Source organism: Pteropus vampyrus, unplaced genomic scaffold (assembly GCF_000151845.1).
Source record: "Pteropus vampyrus isolate Shadow unplaced genomic scaffold, Pvam_2.0 Scaffold329, whole genome shotgun sequence".
Taxonomy (NCBI): domain Eukaryota; kingdom Metazoa; phylum Chordata; class Mammalia; order Chiroptera; family Pteropodidae; genus Pteropus; species Pteropus vampyrus.
Window position 1 is genome coordinate 296,247 of NW_011889110.1, and position 8,492 is coordinate 304,738.

Here is an 8,492-nt window from a genome sequence, read left to right on the forward strand (position 1 = left end):
CCCAGTGCCTACCGCGAGCTGTAACGTACTGCAATGCCCATTGAAAAGTGTTACCTCTGAGGCGCCAGCAAACCCATATTCCCACAGCATCTTCTGAGGCTACCCTGTCCTTCTCAAGGTTAAACTCACTCACGGATGCAAATTGCCCAGCTGGGTTTTAATTAAGGCTCTGCTCCCACTCTCCCTTGGGTTTTTCTGTCACATCCACCCCTCCTCCTCCTCCCTATTTCTCCCTTAGTCACGTCTCTCCTTTCCCTTAACTCCCTCCACACAGGCCCAGGGCGAGGAGAGCTGGCAATAACGAGGCCCCAGGAACTGGTTCAAAGCCTGCGTAAAACTTTTTAAATTAAACCCTCGAGATTTGAAGAGCTGTCATTAGAATGCGTGATTTGAAGCAAACGAACGTGACCCCGCCATCTACCTGGCACAACTCAGTGCCCATGGGTCAGCCGAGCTCTGACACTGACGCCTGGATGGAGCGAACTGTTCCAACCGTTGACTTTCCTGCCCCCCCAAGTGGGCAAAACCTCCCCTGAATGTTTCTGGAAGTGTCCCCAACTCTCCTCTTGCTGAACAGTGAGGAAGCGTTTAATTTGCCAATGTTAAGATCAGTTGCTTTGATAAATATCTATGGGAATAAGTCTTTGCATTTGTGGAAAATTCCACAAAAATGTTGGATTCCTAGAAGTGGAATTAGAGAGTGAAAGGGCTATATATTAAGGACTCAATATAGATGCCCATTTTTTTTTCCTTTCACTCATGCATACAAACAAATATTTATTGAGCCTTATATATATATATATATGTGCCAGGCATTCTTCTAGGTGCTGGAATATGTCTGTGAACAAGATAGGCGAAGTTTCTGATCTCACGAAGTGGCTATTCCAGCGGTTAAGGAAGACAATACACAATTAAGAAAACATATGTAATAGAATTATAAATGGTAACAAGTGCTATAAAAATACATAAAATGGGCTGATAGAGAGTGGATGTTAGCTTCCTGCCTTCCTTCACTCCTTCATACAATTATCAGCAGATTCGGTCAGCTTTACCTTCTAGAGACACGCAGTACTGAATTCAGTCATTTCCCACCACCTTTATTGCTATCGCCCTAATCCAAGTCACCATCATCTTTTGCCTGGACATTTCCAATATCTGCCTTTGCCTCCATCTTCCTTCCCTATGTTCTCTTCTCCGCAGAGCAGTCGGATTGATTCTTTTCAAGTATAAGGCAGATCAGAGAACTCAGCTGCAAAAGCACTTCAAATAGCTTCTTCTTTCTCCCAGAGTAAAATCCAGTCATTGCCATGGTCTTTAAAGAAATCTGTGGCCTGGACACTGCTACCCCAGTTCCCATCTCCATCATTCTCCTCCCTCTCACGTTCATCTCTAGGTCCAAGCGTGATCCTGCCCCAGGGCCTTTCCACTTGCTGCTTCCTCTGTTTAGAATGCTCTTTCTCCAGCTCTCTCTCATTTTCTCAGCGCTTTGCTCAAATATCATTTTTTTTAAAGAGAAACAATCACTGGCCATCCCAAATAAAATAGCGTAACCTCCCCCACAGCTTCTTTATCATGTTTCTTTGCACCTACCATCACTTGACATGTTTATTTGTATAATTTGTTATGGACTGTTTTTATTCGCTAAGATAGAAATTTCATAGGTAAATGACTTTATCTGTTTTACTCATTATTACATTCACAGTGCCTACATTCATACTTGGGTTTGATATTTGTTGAATGAATGGATAAACCACCATATGCAAAATATGTTCATTAATGACAGTGTTTCAACCTAGCGAGAGATTTCTAGGGGTATTCTGTAAGACTAGATAGTGTGCCCTAGCTTGCTTTTCATTTTTATCAATGACATGAATTAAGAAATAGTAAAGGTTTTCTCTAAATGTTGTATATACGACCTGTTATCAGAACCATCTTCAGCAATGTTTTCCAAACTGTAGATCACTAATCATCAGTAGGCAGTGAATACAGTTCCGCAGGTTCTGAACAGATTTTTTTTTTTTCTTAACCAAAGAGAATATAGCTAGGCTGTAACAGAATGGAATTGAATTGGAAAAAAATTAAATTTATCACACATAATACAGGTAAGTGTTGTTTTGTGAAAGTTTGTTTTAATTATATATATATGGGAGGTTTGGGTGCACATACTGAGGTACGTTGTAAAAAATATCTACTATAAGTCACAATTTTTAAAAAAGTTTGAAACACAATGACCTTGACTGTTGATTCCAGGAAATCAATCCAGAATGCCCTGGACATAATGCGAATAACAGCAGAAAAAAATTAATGGAAAAAAAGAGAGACAGAGAAAAAAAAAAAAATCAATGAACCAAAAAGCTAGTCCTGCAGAAGATGGTAAAGAAGCACCTCTCAGGAAAATTCCATTTATGCATGAGACTTACCATGTGAGATCATCTCTGCTTCCTCTCACACCTCACTAAAACAACAATTAAGGGACTACAAAAGGCATAAGGATCTTCGAGGATCAAGAAAATGGGAGCGGAGATGATAGCGACAAAATTTTAGACTTCGCAAAACAGACAGTTGTGTGACCAACTTAGCAGACCAAGGAAAACAGAAACCTAGGCTGGAAAAATAAATAGGAGCCCTGATCCCAGATTTATACTGCAGATTACCAGGGAGTCCCTGGAATTGGGGAGGAGCGGGGCTTTGAAGGGCAAAGACCGTGAGGGCTGGTTTAAAAGTCTGCAGAGAAGCAGTGAGAGCCCTACCCTACTCTACCCCAAGTGAAGATGGGGGAGGTTGCACTGGAGGAACCCTGTACTCAGGGACACCGTTCTATGCAAGAACAGGCGTCGTATGCTGGAAACAGGGGCAGAGAGCGAGACTTCTTCCCCATCTCACCCTCAAATCCCTTTCCCTATCATATTCTCAGGATGTCGGCAGCCGGACTTGTCCCTACAGGCTAGAGATTAGTGACTCCCTGTCTGAGTACACTGACAAGTCAGTAGAAGAGACTTACAGATCCCGACACTTAGAGGTCCCTGCTGAAGTAATTGAGGCACCACTCAGTTATCGAAGCCTGCCAATCAACAAGCTTTGTCTGTACATACTGTTCTTCTAAATAGTTTTTATCGACTCTTCATAGTATAAACAGAGAGCTAGGAAGCACCAGGCATTTTTTTAAAAAAAACTCTAATATTAGAGTAAACATAATACGCAAAAAGAAATTTCAGGAGAAAGAAAGATATTACAAACAATATATATAGCGAATTTCCTCTGAGAAATTAGAAAAGATATTGCGTCCATCAAATGAAAACAAATAGAATATCACATTGCACAGGGAAAGGATGCACCAGAGAATAAAACGTTCTTTAAAATCATAATCTTGACAGTAGAAATGAAAAATTAAACGAAAGTACTGGAAAATAGTCAAGAAAATCTTCCATCAGTAAAGCAAAAAAGAGAAGGAAAACTAGAGAAAATACATACTTAAAAAAAAAAAAAGTAGAAGAGCAGCCAGAAGGTTCAACACCTGAACAGGTGTTTCACAGAGAGAGAACAAAGACAATGGAGGGAACAACAGTAGCCAAAACATAACCGACGAATACGTTCCAGAAATGAAAGCCGTGAGTCTCAAGATTGAACGGATCCACCCAGGCACTCCTGATTCATTGCAAAAGTGACCCACATCACGGCACAGTGTCCTGATACTTCAAGTCCCTCTGGACAAAGAGAAGACACCAAGTGTCTTCAGAGAGAAAGAGAAAAATAGGTGACATGAAAAGGGGCGAGAATCAGAATGGGACCCTGCTCCTCAAAAGCAACTCCAACCCGGGTAACAGTGGAATCGTCTGCACGATTCAGAGGGATAATGACTTTCAGCAAAAAATTTTACATCCCCCCCAAAAATATTAATCCATCGCGTGGACAGATAAAGGGATTATCAGACATTAAAGGCCTCAATACCTCTCTTTTCCCACATTCCCTTTTTTAAGGAAGTTTCTAGGGGGATATTTTCCAACCAATAAAGGAATAAAAAAGAGAGAGAGAGAGATCCAGCATTCAGGAAACAAGGATCCAAGAGAGAGTGAGATGAGCTCCAGGATAGAGATGGAGGGAGATGCCAGGGAGACAGCTGTGCGACACTGGAGTGGGAGTTTGAGGCTTCAAGAGGGAGGTCTCCACAACAGTGGTGAAACTGACACATTGCCAATATGCTCAAATGTACTTGGAGATTCACTCTCTGGGCTCGGTGTTTCAGGATAAAGTAATGATGGCTGTAAAGAAAGCTAAGTAAACAACAACAATAACAAACATAGGTCATTATCAACTCTAGGGAAATAAAAGTTTGACAAGAATGGAAATGTAATAATTGGTGATAATAGTATATTCTGTGGCTCATCCGTGAATAATATTAGCATAATCACAATCACATACATAGTGAATCTCATTCTATACCAGAACTATGATGTCGTTATTACATGGAGAAGAGATGTATGTGTTTGTCTTATATGTGTTTGTGTTGGGGAAAAGGAGTGTAACAAAGCCAAATTTTCGTCTTCCATAGTAGAAAGTTGAGAAATAATATATAAAACTGAAAAAAAAAAAAAAAGATTCAGATTTTTTTAAAGTACCTTGTCAGACCAAGTAATTAAAAGAGTTGACATTGAGGAGAAGTCAGAGACAACAGAATTAAAAAAGCAAGCCATCATCTGTTGTAGGATTAACACGCACAGTGATTGTGAATAGACTGGTCAGCTGGTCAGCGGAATAAAAGGGTACGAAGAGCACAGGGGTGTAATAAAGTAAGAATGGCCGACCCCTGGGAATGTGGGTGGGGCGGGGGTTACTGCCCCCTAGGGAACCCTCGCTTTCCTTCTAACGCCAGCGGCACAGGTAGAGGCAGGACTCGAAGGCCAGTCGCACAGCACACGAATCCCGACTCTACTACTTCCTAGCCACGTGCACGTGGGCAAGTCGCTTCACTCCTGAGGGCCTCAGTTTCCTCATCTGCAAAATGCTGATAATAATGGGACTGTCTGAGGATGAAGTGATGCAGTCTAAGTGAAGAGCTCGTGATAGTGCCTGGCCCACAGTAATTAGTGGCGTCTCGATGATTGTTATTGTACCTTTATTAATTAAGGACCTCCTTGAGGCTCTGCTCCCAACTCTGAGACTAACTCTTGCTGTTTCTTACCTGCTTGGCATTGCCAGACTTGCTTTGTTTCTGTTCTGCTCTTGGCTTTCCGAGGAGCTGGCATCCTTACCTTCCGCTCTAGGCCTGCTGCTTGGATTTCTTCCATCATTTAGAGCACCCTGTGGCCTGCCCGCTCCTGCCTCAGATTCCCAATGAGGAGATCTCTAACAAGCGCTATGAGAACTGCCTGTTACAACCAATTTGGCCCCTTGCCTCCTCCATACCAGTTCCGTTCCATATGTCCTGGCATTTGTGCAGACATGAACATACTGGTTTTTACTCAGTGCCAACTTACTCTGGGACAGATCTCTAGATCCAGGGTTGATATTTCAGGTTCCTGCTTCCCTAGACTTATCACTCACAGTAGTAACTAAAATTGGTACAGCCCTTTACAGTTTATGCTACACAAATATTACCTAATTAAACCTTCGCAACGAGCCTTTGAGATAGGCATTTTTAGTACATAATAGATAGATAGATAGATAGATAGATAGATAGATAGATAGATAGATAGACAGACAGACAGATAGATAGATATTCAGGCAAGATAAATAAATTGTCCAAAGCTGCAAAGAATTAGTGGCGGAAATAGAACTAGAAGCCAGGTTTCCTGTCTCCAGATACTGTATTCTTTGCAGAATAGCACACCACCTATAACGTCTGCATAGACTTACACCACTCAGAACCCAGCCGTAAACATGGCCAAGCCTCCACGTCCAGCCCATCCTCTCTCCCCTGGACTTCCACACTCACGTCGGCAGCTGTTACGCAGCATCCCCTGAAGGGTCACACGCAGCTCAGAGTGCACGGTTCTGACCTCAGCATCCTTTCCAGCTCACTAGCTCTGTGCTTACGCCTCTGCTTCTGTCAACGGCCTTAATTTTTTCCTACACAGAAAACCTGGGAATAACACTGAACTTATCCCTCACCCTCACCTGTCCCATTCAGTTATCTTTTGAAAGTGAACGTTCTTTCTTTGCGTCATCTCCTGTATGGGAACTGTCCTGCCCATTCGTACACCCGCTGCTGGAATCCAGGCCCTCAGCATTCCCCTTTCAGCTACACTATAATCTCTTCGCTTCTCATTTGTTCCTAAAACCACACCGGATTAATCTTGGTTCCATGTCACACTGTCTCCTGCAGAAAAGCGTTCAGTGGCTCTCCATATCTTTTAAGATAAGTTTCTTAACGCGGTGTTTCCTAAACCACGAGTTGAGAAAATCCATGTTCTTTGGTATTCATAGATGCTTCATTTAGAAAAGGAAGGAGAAATGTTACCCTCTATCACCTCTTCTCCATGTACATGCCCATTGGTTCAGAGCTTGAATATGTGATCAAGAGACCTAAAACTTTCTTTTCAAACTAGTATTTTCAAAATGCACTTCATCCCAGAGTTTTTCATGAAAACAGTAACATCTGATTGGCACTGATGTTCCAAGAAACACAGTTTAGGGCATTCACCACCTCACCTCCATGTCCCTTTCTGAAATTACCTTCTACCAATACCCTATGCAAATCCTTCCTGGTCTTCAACTTGGCTCCTGACCAAGTCAAACCAAGTCCCGCCTTTGAGTCTGACACCATCCTCCTCTGACCACCCGAGGCCTGTCGAGTGCTCCAGACCCAGCTCATTGCACTGCGAATCACAGTCCCAGGTTTTCTACATGGCCCTAGTTTTGTATGATTTATCCTTCTTAACAAACATAATTCAAATACAGTATGAGATGTGATTATTTGAGGGATTCTTATTATAAGTAAATTCACATTCAAAAAAATATTAAATTACATATCCTAACTTCCAATTTCTACAGTTGGTTCACTATAATTATTAAGCACATCTATTTTTGTAGTTTATCAGAAGCACTGTATACACTTCTGTATTGTTAATTATGCTTTTAACCCTTCATACCGCTCCAACAAGGTTGGTCTATTTATTTACAGTACTTATTTATCTCCCAGAATGAGATGCTCAAAAACTCAGGTTGATTATAATGATAATTCTAAGGCTGTCTATCAGACTAGCTCAGGGGCTTTCAAATGCAAAGTCTTTTTTACCCAAAATACAGATCTGGGCTTTAAAGACCAAGCCGACTGCCCATACGCTGCTTTAATTCATGGAATAAGGTCTGGCCCTCAGCGGGGCCTCTTAAAGCCACAAAACTTAAGGAAGCAGAAGGCACTAGTATTGGAGTCTTTATGACATCCATCTGCAGAAGGAGCTGAGTTTTTAGGCTACTGATCTTTTTTAAGACTCGCTTGGTACTCAAACATCATAACTGAGGAACCAAATGAAGAACTGTACAAAAGCAGAAAATGAGCCAGTGTAGACAGGTGCTTAGGCACAAAACAAGTGAATGCACTAAGTTATCTGTGGGTGAAATAATAGGATGTTTTGGATTTGCATTAAAATGTTGCAACCAAAAGAAATAAGCCAAAGAGGGTGGGGGAAGATAGATTCGACAAGATTGGCAAAATGTTGAGAATTGCTAAATTGGATAACAGATGCATGAGGGCTCATTATACTGCTCTGTTTTATGTATATATGAGAATTCCTATTATAAAAAGCTACAAAATGTGTGAATCTGTACCTCTACCAGGTTCTACTCATTTTACTCGCCTCTCTCTCCCAATCACCCAGCCTGTTGCCATCATTACCTCCGGCCTCTGAGCAAGGCCAACCCGGAATTAACTTCTATCACTAGGACGTAAGCAAATGGAGCCCAGACTCCTCTTTTTCCATCTTTTCTTCTGCCCACCGACTGACCTACTTACCTATTATCCTGCCCAACTGCCACCTACACACCTCTGCCCTTTCTTGCTCCAGCTCCATCAGTTTTCTATAAACACTTTGACCAAGTGTGCCCAGACATTCACAATTTTTCACCTACAACTGAAGCTACGTCAGCTGTCAACTGATGCCAGGTATATGCCTTTCTCTGCTTTTGGTGTCCTCGTGCTTTCTCTGTGACAACGTGAATGCTGACCCTACTACTGCCCCAACCCTGACCTTCTGTGCATGCTCTGCTTCTAAGTTCCCTTAGATGGTGCCTTCACATGATGCTCACCATCCGGCCTTAAAGAGGCACAAAAAGGCAGAGGATTGTATGTAGAAAGATGTAAGAGAATCAAGATGTGTCCTATCATAAAAACCAAAGAAGAAAGAGTTTCAAGGATACAGTGGTTATGGCAGCAAAATGCACTAGAAAAATCTATGGAGATTTTAGTTAGAAGAGGGTTTTGGTAATAAGAAATCAGGACCGAATGTGATTATTTCAGAATCAATCGAGATGGATTCCAGGAACATAGAATTCAG